The sequence below is a fragment of the Sus scrofa genome, chromosome 8 (genome assembly GCF_054392235.1).
Source record: "Sus scrofa isolate SSC_HxYL_T2T_F1_AM1 chromosome 8, Sscrofa_HxYL_maternal_Yorkshire_Landrace_v2.0, whole genome shotgun sequence".
Taxonomy (NCBI): Eukaryota; Metazoa; Chordata; class Mammalia; order Artiodactyla; family Suidae; genus Sus; species Sus scrofa.
Window position 1 is genome coordinate 92,694,007 of NC_139390.1, and position 13,991 is coordinate 92,707,997.

Consider the following 13,991-nt stretch of genomic DNA (forward strand, 5'->3'; position numbering starts at 1 on the left):
TATTAGGCACACAAACGAGATGAAATATGCCTTAGAGGAATTAGTTTAATAATATCAAAATGATGAAGAGGTGACAAAAGGAGACAAGATCCTGACATAGATGCAGAGGTTCCCAGGGGAACAGATGGTGCTCGAAATTCTCTTAGACAGATTGACCAGGAGGGGAAAAGGCCGGAGGAAAGAGTGCTCTGGTGGCCCCAGCCGCAGCCCTCCGGTGGGATTCGCTTTCCTTGACTGTCTCTAAGACCAAATCGTAAATCAGGACATGCAGAGAATCCATCGTGTCCTTCCTAAGGGACTGTGTATGAATTCTCTGTCCAGACATTACACTTGGTATTTGCTTGGTGGCTTCTAGAAACACTGGCCAAGAATGGCAGTATGTGAACCACAGAGAGGCTCTTGGGTCTGATCTTTCCTCTCTGTAGTATTTTATTAAAGGTTTTGTTGAGCCTCATGCCTGTAAACAAGGAAAGTCCTTGCTTTTACCTTCCTTTGGAGGTGGCTCAAAGCCCTATGAGGCACCTCCCAATGCAAAAGATTCACAGCTAAACTTAAATAGCATCTTTTTCCTGGGAATCCAAAGAACTTTACAAGTGTAATTAAGAAAATCTGTTTTAAAAACTATGTCTAGTCTTACTTTAGCTCTGTCATTCCTATTGTGTAAAATAGCTTGTTCTTTAGAGCTCTTTCATGAGTATATTTCATGTTACTACATATAATTTCTAGAGGCTGCATAATACCCAAGTCATAGATGTTCCACCATTTAATTTCCCACGCCCCTGGTGTGGACCATTTAGCCAGTGTTTAGTAATGACAAATTGCATTGCTTTAGCAGTATTTAGAGTGTCGTGATATATTAATATAGGTCTTCTTGTGCGATATTTTTTGGAAATATTAACCAAGACAAAAATAGCACTTTAATATTTGCCACAAAAAAATAAACCTTTAGGAATTTTCATGTTATTTATGCCAGCCCTTGCCCTGTTCCGTTTGGCCTCAGACTCCCCTTTCGACATCATCAGTTGGGTCTCAGCTCATTCCTGAATTCTTTTTGCTTCAAGTTCCTTACCATCCACCCGCGTTTCTTTCCTTCCAGTGGACCCTGCTTTCAATGAAAAAATACATCAAGCATTACCAAGTGCAGGTTATAGTTACTGTGTGATCTTAGCCCAGCCACACATACTTACTCTCTTGAAGAGCTCATCCAATTTTTCTGTTCGGCTTTTAAAATCCAGATATTTTTATGCCTGTTGCTGGTTTCGGCCAGAGAGGTTGCGCTAATGGATGTTATCAAACAAATGCACTGGCATTTGCTTTTTGCTAGATAATTTCCTCTGGGGTGTTATTAAGCCCTTGCTCCTATGAAGTTCATGGACTCTCTTTCCTATCTTCTCCAGGCTGACTCATCCACAGAATTCTTTGCATCTCCTTGGAGTAAAAACTGTTTCAAAAAATGTACCAGCATTTTATCCTTCTTCTCTCAAACTCATTTCTGAGGCCTCCTAACTCTTGACACACGAGGTGCCTCTTTTCTCTATGGTTGCCAGTTAGGGTGTCTTTCCAAAAATCACCCTATCCTATACCTCAAACCCATCCTCTTGACTTCATCTCTTTTAAAAACACATGAACAAATTAGGATAAATTAATAAATAATCCTTCCTGGGAGTTCCTGTTGTGGTGCAGTAGAAACAGTCCAGCTAATCTTCATGAGGATGTGGGTTCGATCCCTGGCCTTGCTCATTGGATTAAGGACCCGACCTTGCTGTGAGCTGTGGTGTAAGTCGAAGACGCGGCTTGGATCCTGCATTGCTGTGACTATGGTGTAGGCTGCCAGCTATAGCTCCAATTCTGGGAACTTCCATATGCCACAAGTATAGCCCTAGAAAGCAAAAAAATAAACTAAAATAAAAAATGATCCTTCCTCTTTCTTTGAGGTCATGGTGATTATTAAAGTTAAGTTGTGCACCTACACACGTGCCGTTTCTTCCCCGTAGTTCTTTCTTCCTCAGCGTGCTTCTCCAGCCCTGGAAGGCAGGCCTCTCCACTGGGTGAGCCTGGACTCAGGCAACTAAAGTAAGAGAGGGGCCCACCGCAGCATGCAGGGCACCTCGGCTCTAACTTTTGTGGTTTGGATTTGGTCCTAATACGCCACAAAGCTATTTTCCAAGGAACTTTGGTTTTGCTGCAGCATACCTGTGCCAAAACATACAACAGACTATATTTTAGGGCTGGTTTTTGTGACTCAGCCGCACTTGGGATTATGATTTTTAGCCATGAAAGATATCTTATCGAAGGTCTGTTATCTTTCTCTTGTCTAGAAAATAAGCTGGGCTGTCTGATTCTTCCATGGCTTTTATTCTGTGACGTCCATGCTGCCCTTCAGTGGTTATTCCTTTCAATCTGTTTAACTACCCAGTTGCAAACACTGTCTCCAAAAGAGCGTGACCTCCTTGGGCAGAGCAGAAGTCCTTGTTGGTCATTTTTTAAAAACAAAGCAGTGTATGCATCCTTTCTCTACATGCCTATAATCGGCCTTTCCTAGCTCTAACTTATTACTAAAGCATTCTCACTAATTTGGGAAGATAGGAGTTTCTACTACTGTCTTTTCCTTTTTTTCCAAACTCTCCCCCACAATTTACGAGAGATTTAAAAGCTCCTTGGCCACAAGCAGACCCTTGCCATAATTGTTTTGGTAACTGAGTGCTTTATTTGAAACAACAAGCATTTATTTTGTAGCAACCATATGCCAGGAATAATGAGAAGTACAGGCAATGAAAAGATAAAAGGCATATTCCTTGCTCTAAAGGAAATCAGGCTAGTGAGGGAGAGGTGGGAATTTCAATAAGTAATGACAATACTGAGTGTCATATCAGCAACAAAAATAGCAAAATGAATTAAAAATTTGGAGGAACTACTGCCAGGCACAAGGAAATTAATTCAGTGGGTTAAGGATCTGATGTCAATACTGGGCTGGCTCAGGGTGCTGCTGTGGTGTGGGTTCCATCCCTGGCCCACACACTGTGGGTACAGACAAAAAAAAGAAAGTAAGAAAGATGCCACAGAAAAAAGAAATGTCTTCATATTTTCTAGCAATAGCTCATTTTGGCTATTATATCCTCATTATAGAAAATTTGTAAAAATGGATAAATATTTAACATACAGGTAACTACTCATACAGGTAACTACTGCTAACATTTTTATAATTTCATTTTATTTCCTATGCCTATTTTCTGCAAGTTTGGGATACTACTTTCAACATCGATACCTGTTCTTCTCACTTCACATTAAGAGAATTATTCAGAAATAATGCGAAGTTATTTGTGGCTCATTTTGACCTTCTTTTGGCCTTGGACTCCGTAGGCAGATGCTGATCAAAGTCTAGATTGAATAAATCAACCAAAGACCCTGGGATGTTGGCCCTCGTTCCTCAAATATCAGGGTCTTTTCATGGGGCCGTCAAAATTGTCCTCTGAGGGGGACTAGGAATGGGTCCAAAACAAGAATATGTCTCTTTAGCTCACTTCTTAGTAACCCACTGATGAGCTCTTCCCATTTCATCATCCCAGCCCACTAGAGAGACACAGAAGCAGTTTCTCATAGACGACAAAGTTTGGCAGGCTAGTAATGGTGCGTGAGCCATGCCATGGAGGCAGCGTGTCTTGCTGGCTTATTATTGTCACAGTTGGATGACAAGTAAAATCCTCTAACACACAATGTATTATCTTTGGTAACTGCGTCCTCAACTTTTAAGTGTTTTGTCAACAAAATTCCCATGCTGCGAATTACCTCCTGTAGTTACATTTTGTAAACAGAGTTTCCTGGAGGACACTGGAGGAGGCAGTGTTGTCCAGACTGCCTGCGCTTTTACTGAGGTCTTTGTGTGTATTTGGGAGCAGAGGTCGTGGTCACTGAGCAGCTCTGTAGGTCCTTGGCTTGTTGGACTTCTCAAGTCTTCACAGAAGGATTCACTTTTGTCCTGAGCAAGGCCACCTGATAAGAATTCTGGAAGGGGGAAGGGAGTGTGTGTGTGTGTGTGTGTGTGTGTGTGTGTGTGTGTGTGTGTGTGTGTGTGTGTGTGAGATAAAATGTACATAACATGAAATCGATCACTTTAGCCATGTTTAAGTTATTTTAGTGGCATAAAGTACATTCAGAGGTATATTGTGCAACCATTAGGGCCATCCATCTCCAAAACTTCATCTTCCCAAACGGAAACTCTGTAGCCATTAAACAGTTACTCTCCTTTCCCCAGCCTGGAGTTTGATGTGTGTTTTTTAATTTCGGCTTGATTTCTACTACCAGAAGAAAATATCAAAGAAGGAACTTCTCTTTTGACTCAAGAATCTAGTTTAAGTTGGCTAGCTACAACCTGGTTTTTATGCGTTCGATTTAAAATCTGCCATGTCACAGTGGGTTAATGATCGGGCTTGTCTCTATGGAGGTGCCAGTTCGATTCCTGGACCAGCACAATGGGTTAGGGATCCAGCATTGCCGCAGCTGTGGTGTGGTTTTCAGCTTTGGCTCAGATTTGATCCCTGGCCTGGAAACATCCATGGGCCGGAGGAGGGGGCCAAAGGAAAAAAAAAAAATCTGATAGCGAATGATAACTCTGCATATTTCTGGTATTATTATTATTATTTCTATTATGACAACACTGATATGGTGTTATTCTTATCATTACTATTAGAACTGTTACTGTTCCTGTTACTATTACAACATCATTATCTCCACCCATTCTTTCAGAGCTTTCTGCAATAGCCTCCTCACTTCATATTAGTTCCTTAGAAGAGAACTGAGTTGGCAATTGCCACTGTTTTTATCCGAATTACTTTAAAAAGTAACCTTAGGAAACTTGCCATGGTGGTTCCTGTTAGAATTTTCTGCTCTTGATTTCATTGTGAGGACTCGCAGTTCGCATATGAATACTTGCCTCTCTCCTGAACGAGGGGGTGTTTTATATTGTGGATATTAAATTGTGCTACTTTCCAGATTTTTTTTCTATGTTTGTTGATAGAAAACCAATAGCTGAATCTGTAGCCCATCTCATAGACAAAAGGGATTTTTTAGTTTCCTCTACGACTCTGTTTTTTATTTTATTCCTAGTTTTCTTCCCCTTTTTTTTTAATGGCATCTTTTTGGAAATCTGCATCTCTTAAGTCACCTTAAGCCCTTTCTTGATAACCTTTTCCTTATGTTTAAAACTTTCTCAACATCACTTTCAATTATCCCCTATGCCATAATTTATTGGACTGTTTTTAAGGACATTTCAGTTCTTCCTCCCATACACACACACACACACACACACACACACACACACACACACACTTTTTTCTTTTTTTTTTTTTTTTGCTGTTGTTAATAAGGCTGCAATAAATAGCTTTGTGTGTATAGACCTTAGCTGACATTTTGGATTCTTTCTTTGTTTCTAAGGTTACGAATTCAAATTGCTTAGTTGCTTTCCATGAAGTTGTACTGAAAGAGTTTTCTAGTCAGTCAGAGCTAAGAAGAATATTCCAAGCAAAAATAACTAGTGGTACCCTGGCATTGTCTGAATATAATGCACAGGTCAAGATACTGGTGCAGAGCTGGGCCAGCCCTAACTGTTTAGGGCCTGCCTGCCCAGCTGAGGGAGCCACATCTGCAGATTTGATGAGGGGTTCAGCTTGTGTCCTGTACACAGCACAGTGGCACCATGTGGATGTAGCTGAAAGGGATCTGACTGGAGTCAGGGGACCAGTTCGGAGGCTATGCCATGCCTTTTCAAGGCAAGAAATGTTGGAGACCTGACTTGGAGTGTTGGCACCAGTCATATCAAGAGAAGGATCTAGGCAGGAGGGATTCAGGAGGTAAAATAAACCTTGCCTGAGGCCGCCATGTGGAATGCTTGAAAATAGCTGCCCTGTCAGATGGTGACTGAGAGCTATGCCTGTATTTGTTTGCATTTAAAACATGCCTATATCTTTCTATTCAGGTTCTAAATAATAGGGAAAAAAATCCAGCAGCTAGCAACACCATTACTCAAAAACCCTAACAAAGGAAACATATTTCAAGAACTAAAACATTTTCTTCCCACTCAAAAAAAAAAAGCACTTGGGGACCAACTTTGTCTTTGTCTTATCCTTTTAAAACTTTCTTCTGAGTTATTTATCCCCAAAACAGCCCCAGAACTGGGTCATTTAGGCAGAATTCCATTTTGAATAGATAGTTGGATTCTATGTGTCATCTTTCTCATCTCTCTGCTTTAGGAATGAAACTAAATTTCAATTGTATCTTTTTAAAAGATCTCTTTAGTAGTTCAGGACATAGAATATATCATACTGTCTCCTTTTTTTTTTTTCTTTGAAACTTCAGTCTATATTTTTACAAAGATCCGAACATGGCTAACAGCACTGGGGTTGAAAGAGATGAAATGGAAATTTCAACTCAACAATATGCTAGACTAAAAATAGGAAACAGCATAAAATGCATAAAATGGTTACTGTTAAAGTATAGAACAAATGAATAGAGAAGGACAAATAAAGCTTGTATGTGCAAATCGGGGCAGCAGGTACCCTACCTTGCAAAGGAATTTCTTCTTCTTCCTTTTTTTTTTTTTTTTTTTTTTTTTTTTAAGTGCTGTACCCGTGGCACATGGAAGTTCCCAGGCTAGGGGTCTAATCAGAGCTTTTGCTGCCGGCCTACGCCAGAGCCACAGCAATGCCAGATCCAAGCCTCATCTGCGACCTACACCACAGCTCACAGCCACGCTGGATCCTTAACCCACTGAGTGAGGCCAGGGATTGAAGCCACATCCTCACAAACACCATGTCAGATTCTTAGCCATGACGGGAACTCCCGTAAAGGAATTTCTAATGACATTCCAGTATCTGAGTCAGAGAGAAACTATAAGGGATAGGCCTGGAGATTCAGAAAAGGAATTTTTTGAAGCTGTTGAAAAGTCAAAGCCTAAATTTGGTCTCCTAATTTCGACGACTTTTCTCAAAGGCTGTTACATACCATGTGTCTACACTTGACAAGAGACTTATACATCATCCTTGTCCATCTCCCTGGACACCCGGCTACTTTCCTTTCTTATGTGACATCCCAGCTCACGGCAATGCCGGATCCTTTTAACGTGGACCTAATGATGAACTCTTCAGATGCTACAGTCAATTAACTCCTGTCTCTCAGGGCAGGTGACACTTTCCTCTCCAAGAGAAGCAGCTCTGGGAGAGATCTAGTGAAAAAGTACAAAAAAAAGTGCAGGTAATCCCTCTTCTGTTTGTACTTTTTCACTAGATCTCTCCCAGAGCTGCTTCTCTTGGAGAGCAAAGTGTCACCAGCCCTGAGAGACAGAAGTTAGTGGACCATAGCACTGAGAACTATGTCTAGATACTTACAACGCAGCACGACAATGGGAGAAAAAATTATACATGTGTGTGTAACTGGGTCCCCATGCTGTACAGTGGGGGGGAAAAAATGTGTTGGGGGAAATAACAGTAAAAAAGTATGAACATAAAAAAAGAATGTTTTATAAGATCAGTGACAGCTTCCACACTATAAAAACCTATTTAATTAAAAAACCAATACATATTGCTCGTGTATATGAAACTGAAAAAAAAAAAAAGCAGAGGGGTTCATTGGTAAAGCTTTGTGAACAAACACGAATCCTAAGGTGCCCAGAGTGACTCAATTGCCAAAGACCAGCCTCCTTAAAGTCGAACTGGGAAGATTTACTGAGTGAATGTACTGGGGGGCACAGTGCTGGCACCACAAGTACCTTCCTTTTTTTTCTTTCTTTTTTTGTCTTTTTTTTTTTTTTTTTTTTTTTTGGTCTTTTTGCCTTTTCTTGAGCTGCTCCTGTAGCATATGGAGGTTCCCAGGCTAGGGGTCTAATCAGAACTGTAGCCACCGGCCTACACCAGAGCCACAGGATCGCCCGATCTGAGCCTACACCCCAGCTCACGGCAATGCCGGATCCTTAACCCACTGAGCAAGGCCAGGGATCGAACCCGCAACTTCATGGTTCCTAATCAGATTCATTAACCACTGCTTCACGATGGGAACTCATACAAGTACTTTGCTGATGGTGGCTTGCATCCGATGAGCCTCTCTGTCTGCTTGTTCGCTATGTCCCAGGGAGTTTCTTGTTCTCACTGGATGCTTCCAACCCAGCCCACATGGGCAGTTCAGAGCCTCCCCTGCTGCTTCTCCTGAAACTCTGATATGGGCTCATGGTCTTGAGTCCTTTAATGACAACCCAAGGCAACTTCACAGTTGGACTCTTATATTCTTCTGTGAACTTAGGGGGGCTTGCATTCACTCTCCCCACCTGGCACGACAGGATCCTACGGAAGAACATAACACCCTCTTTTCATGCCTAGCACGGCCATGGCTCGTGGTCCCAAGAAACACCTGAATCACGTAGCAGCTCCAAAGCCTTGGATGCTGGATAAACTGACTGGTGTGTTTGCTCCTCATCCATCTACTGGTCCCCACAAGCTGAGGGAATGTCTCCCCCTCATCATTTTCCTAAGGAACAGACTTAAGTGTGCCCTAACAGGAGATGAAATAAAGGTCTGCATGCAGTGTTTCATTAAGATTGACGGCAAGGTGCACACGGATATAACCTACCCTGCTGGGTTTATGAATGCCATCCACATTGACAAGACTGGAGAGAATTTCTGTCTGATCTGTGACACCAAGGGTCATTTTGCCCTTCATTGTATCACACCTGAGGAGGCCAAGTACAAGTGTTGCAAAGGGAGAAAGATCTTTGTGGGCACAAAGGAAATCCCTCACCTGGTCACCCATGATGCCCGTACCATCCGCTACCCTGATCCCCTCATCAAGGGGAATGACACCATTCGAATTGATTTGGAGACTGGCAAGATTACTGATTTCATCAAATTTGATACTGGTAACCTGTGCATGGTGACTTGGAGGTGCTAAGCGGGGAAGAATTGGTGTGATCACCAGCAGGGAGAGACTTCCTGGTTCTTTCAATGTAGTCCATGTGAAAGGTGCCAATGGCAACAGCTTTGCCACCCAGCTCTCCAACACTTTTGTTATTGTCAAAGGCAACAAACCATGGATCTCTCTTCCCCGTGGAAAGGGTATCCACCTTACCATTGCTGAGGGGAAAGACAAGAGACTGGCGGCCAAAGGGAGCAGTGGATAAAATGATCTATAGGCGACATGATTGGAAAAGTCTTTATACTTAATTAAAGATAATACCGCATTAAAAAAAGAACATAACACCAAGAAGAATTGTAACCTGGCAGAGAAAAGAACATCATCTTAATATTTGAAAACTTCAAAAATCACAAGTTTTCCTGAAAGCCCTAAAAATAGATACCAGCCACTAAAGATTCCTAACCCCAGGGACCCATCTAATTTTAAGATGAGTCAAATGAACTGAATGTCTGTGTGGACAGAAGATTCCAAACTCTTTACGGGTAAAAGAAATTTTACAAAATGCTGTAATGTGATCAGGGTTCTGAGCCCTTTAACTCGTGAAGTAGAAAACAAAGGGATGCTTTTCAGCCAGGCAGAAATGGTCTGTCCTGACTTTACCCTGTTGCGCCTGCTACATATGCTTGATTCGGAACAGATTTTTTTCCAAGTTCCTTTTTTCAAAAAAAAGTGATGACTGCTGGTTGATTTTCATAAGATTTGACTTACTCTTTCATGCCCATGTGACACAAATTAGATTGGTCATTCTTTTCTCTGCCATTTTTGTGTGTGTGTGTGTGATTTTTTTTTAATTTTTTTATTACTCAATGAATTTATCACATTTATGGTTGTACAATGACCATCACAATCCAATTTTATGGGATTTCAAACCCACAACCCCAGCTCATCCCTCCATCCGCCAAACTGTCTCCTTTGGAGACCATAAGTTTTTCAAAGCCTGTGAGTCAGTATCTGTTCTGCAAAGAAGTTCATTCTGTCCTTTTTTCTCTCTGCCATTTCTTTATACATTTAAAATAACTTTCAAGGTTTCTTTGCTAATTGTAGGAAATTTTTTAAAGGGTGAAAAGAATAAAGAAGTAAAGAAAAATAAAGGTTTCACCACCCAGCAATTATTATTAATTTATTATTAATATTAGTATACTTAATTTTTATAATGTATATATAAACATCCTATGTATGTTGTTAAACATTGTAGGGTTAGGCCATTAATACAATTTTTTTTTCTTGCTTTTTTACAGCCACACCTGTGGCACATGGAAGTTCCCAGGCTAGGGGTGGAATCAGAGCTGCAGCTGCAGGCCTACACCACAGCCACAGCAATGCAGGATCCGAACTGTGTCTGTGACCTACACCACAGCTCACAGCAATGCCAGATCCTAAACCCACTGAGCAGCACCAGGGATGGAACCTGAATCCTCATGGATACTAGTCGGATTTTGTAACCTGCTGAGCCACAACAGGAACTCCTATCAATACAATTTTTATTCTACTTTCTCATTTAACACTATAGAGTAAGCATTTCCTTCTAACTTAAGAAATTATCTTAAAATATTTAAGTGGTTGCATAGTAGTCCATTATTGGAGTTTATTTAACTGCCCCTGCTCTTGTTGGGCTTTTAAATTGCCTCCAGTATTGATCCTTATAAAATCATGACATTATTTTTTTTTCTGTATTTACCCCTTCAGCTATATTTCTAAAAGTAAACTTCCTGGGTCAAAAGTGATTTCCAAAGGATCTTGATAAGTTTTATCAAACTGCTTTCTTGAAAGTTGGTAACAATTTACACCCCACTAGCAGGATGTGCTTGTATTACTCTTCTTTTGGAACCAAGATGTAGTACCATTTTTAAATATCTTACTCATGTGACAGCCAAATACGAAGGTAGCTCTTGTTTTTAATTGCCATGTCTTTGATTTCTCTGAAATATTATTCCTTTTCTTTTTTTTTTTTTTGTCTTTTGTTGTTGTTGTTGTTGTTGCTATTTCTTGGGCCGCTCCCGCGGCATATGGAGGTTCCCAGGCTAGGGGTTGAATCGGAGCTGTAGCCACCGGCCTATGCCAGAGCCACAGCAACGCGGGAGCCGCGTTGCGACCTACACCACAGCTCACGGCAACGCCGGATTGTTAACCCACTGAGCAAGGGCAGGGACTGAACCCGCGACCTCATGGTTCCTAGTCGGATTCGTTAACCACTGCGCCACGACGGGAACTCCTGAAATATTATTCTTGAGTAACTTAAACTCTTCCCATATTGTGTCTGATGACTAAAAAAAATTGCACAAAATGAGAGTTGTGAGTTGAGTTTGATTTGGGGCTCACTGAAGACTATAGCCCTGGAGACAGCCTCTCAGACAGCTCTGAGGAACTGCTACAAAGAGGGGAGGGGTGATTTTAGTGGGGGGGGGTACTGTCACACACACACACATTTTGGCAGAAGGATGATGCTATTCACAAGGAGCAGATGGCTCTGTTCATTAATAGTATTTTTCTACATATGAGAAGATGCAAGGAATTGGGCTTATACAACCTTCTTCTGAAAATACCTACTTCAAGGCCTATTGTGCCAGTTTTTCCAGAGGCCATAGTGCTTCCTTCCTGATCTCCACCCTGAACTCCTTTCATGGCCTGTTGAAGGTCAGGGGCCACAGTGGCTAGTGACTTCATTCTTACAGAACCAGATGGCAAGCGACAATCTGTAGTTGGCAGATTTAATGTAAATCGTCATTGATGATAAGATGCGTCCGAACTGCAGAGATGTTAAAATGTGAGAGGAAAATGACATGGCATAGAACTGATAAAATGTGATGTTAACTTTTTTTTTTTTTTTTGTCTTTATGCCTTTTTCTAGGGCTGCTCCTGCAGCACTTGGAGGTTCCCAGGCGAGGGGTCAAATCGGAGCTGTAACCACCGGCCAATGCCAGAGCCGCAGCAACGCGGGATCCGAGCCACGTCTGCAACCTACACCACAGCTCAGGGCGATGCTGAATCGTTAACCCACTGAGCAAGGACAGGGATCAAACCTGCAACCTCATGGTTCCTAGTTGGATTCGTTAACCACTGAGCCATGATGGGAACTCTGATGTTAACTATTTTTAACATTTTGTGTTCTTATTTTGGTAAAGGGTGTTTTTTTCACATAAGTATTTTTTGTTTTTATGATGCTTTGGGGTTAATAGAAAAAAAGTTATACAATTTATGAATTTTTATTTTTCTCTCCTTTTCTTTAATCTTTCTTTACCATAAATAAATACAACAGCTGAGCCATTAACTACATTTTTCAAATTTAAGTTGGTGTAAACTTCCCACTCAATAGTCATTATTGATGAAAAGCATTATTTAAAAAACTCATTCTTTCAGGAATATAATTTTACATACTCTGCCAAATTAAAAGTTCTATGGTGTGGTGGGAGTTTAAAAGGGCACAACTACTTTGGAAACTTGTCAGCTTCTACTGAAGTTAAGCATCTTCTAACCCAGCAATTTCACTCTTGGATATACACCCAAGGAAAATGAATGCATACATTCACAGAAAAACTTGTACAAGAAGGGTCATCATAGCACATTCCTTTGTAATAGCCAAAAAATGAAAATAACCCCCATGTCTAACAATAGAAAAATCTATCAGTTGGGATACATTCATACAGTGGAATACCAGTCAGCAATGAAAAGAAACAAGTAATCCATATACATCAAAGCATAGATGAATCTGAAAACATTACATTGAACCAAAGAAGCTGCACAAACAGAATAGATACTTTATGATTCCATTTATATGAAAATCAGTCACAAGCAAAGCTAATCTGTGGTGACAGCAGTCGTAACGATGGATTCATGGCAAGAGGTTGGTGCTGCCTGGTCCAGAGTTGGAGAGAGCTCTCTGGGGTGCGAGAAACAATGTGCATATTCATCTGGGTAGTGTGCACATAAATATATGCATCCTTAAGAAATCAGCCAGCTAAGGGTTTATGCATGTTACTGTGTGTTAAACCTTCATTTAAAATAATGAAAGAGGGAGTTCCCATTGTGGCTTAGGAGTAACGAACCTGACGAGTATCCATGAGATTGCAGGTTCGATGCCTGGTCTCTCTCACTGGGTTGAGGATCTGGTGTTGCCATGAGGTGTGGTGTAGGTCGCAGACACGGCTCAGAAATCCTGTTGCTGTGGCTGTGGTGTAGGCCAGCAACTGTAGTGCCAGTTTGACCCCTAGCCTGGGAATAGCCATATGCTGAGGGAACAGCCCTAAAAAATAAAATAAAAGAAAGTAAGAAAATTTCACAGTACCAAAAAAAAAAAAAAAAGAAAGAAAAAGAAAAAACCCAATGCTGTGGACTTAAAAAAAAAAAAAAGTTAACTTTTTACATTAGTCAAATATACATAAAATGTAAGTTCAGAGTTTGCTGATGGTGCTTTCTAATCATTTTTCTTTGATTTCTTTGGATTTTGGTGGATCAACTGCCAAAAATTAGCTATCTCTTAATCTAGAGATTAAAGGAAGGAAAGATGAAAGGCGATGGCAGCATTGGTCAATGATGTATGATGTGTTCTCTTCTGTTGTATTTGCAACAGAGCAAATGCCACCTTAGGAAAGAAGTCTTGAACTGTAATAACCTTGTTAAATATGGCATTCTGACTTCAAATGTCCTGATCCCCAGTTATAGTCATCAACTAGACACTTGGGACAAAAGCCAACCAGCTTTGCTGCCACAGCCCAACAGTATAATTAGACCAGGGTCAAGTTTTAAGCACAGAGATTCCCTCCACCAGAACCTGAAGGAGTGAGACAGTTTATAAGAAGATTCTGCAGTTCCCTCGAAACTTGCATTCTCAAAGGATCAGTTTCTTCTAGCCACTAAAAAATCAGAGTTTAGTAGCCAGAGGATCTGAGGCAGCTCCTTCGTTCTTCAAGTGGTGTTGGTTTTTCTTTAATGCTATTTAACCCCAATCCTATGGACTACTGGGTGAAATAAGTGGCTATTTATTATAATACTTTGAAAAGCACTCAACTGTTAACAAAGCTCCTTTATGTGTAATGTCT

The 13,991-nt window shown here is 40.9% G+C and overlaps 1 protein-coding gene and 1 pseudogene across 2 annotated transcripts in view; both read left to right on the forward strand.

The window, feature by feature from the left end:
- The window catches only part of RNF150 (ring finger protein 150), a 248,337-nt gene that overhangs the window by 159,719 nt on the left and 74,627 nt on the right, over positions 1–13,991 (forward strand). The window lies entirely within an intron of this gene.
- On the forward strand, positions 8,238–9,299 carry LOC100624892 (small ribosomal subunit protein eS4, X isoform-like; annotated as a pseudogene).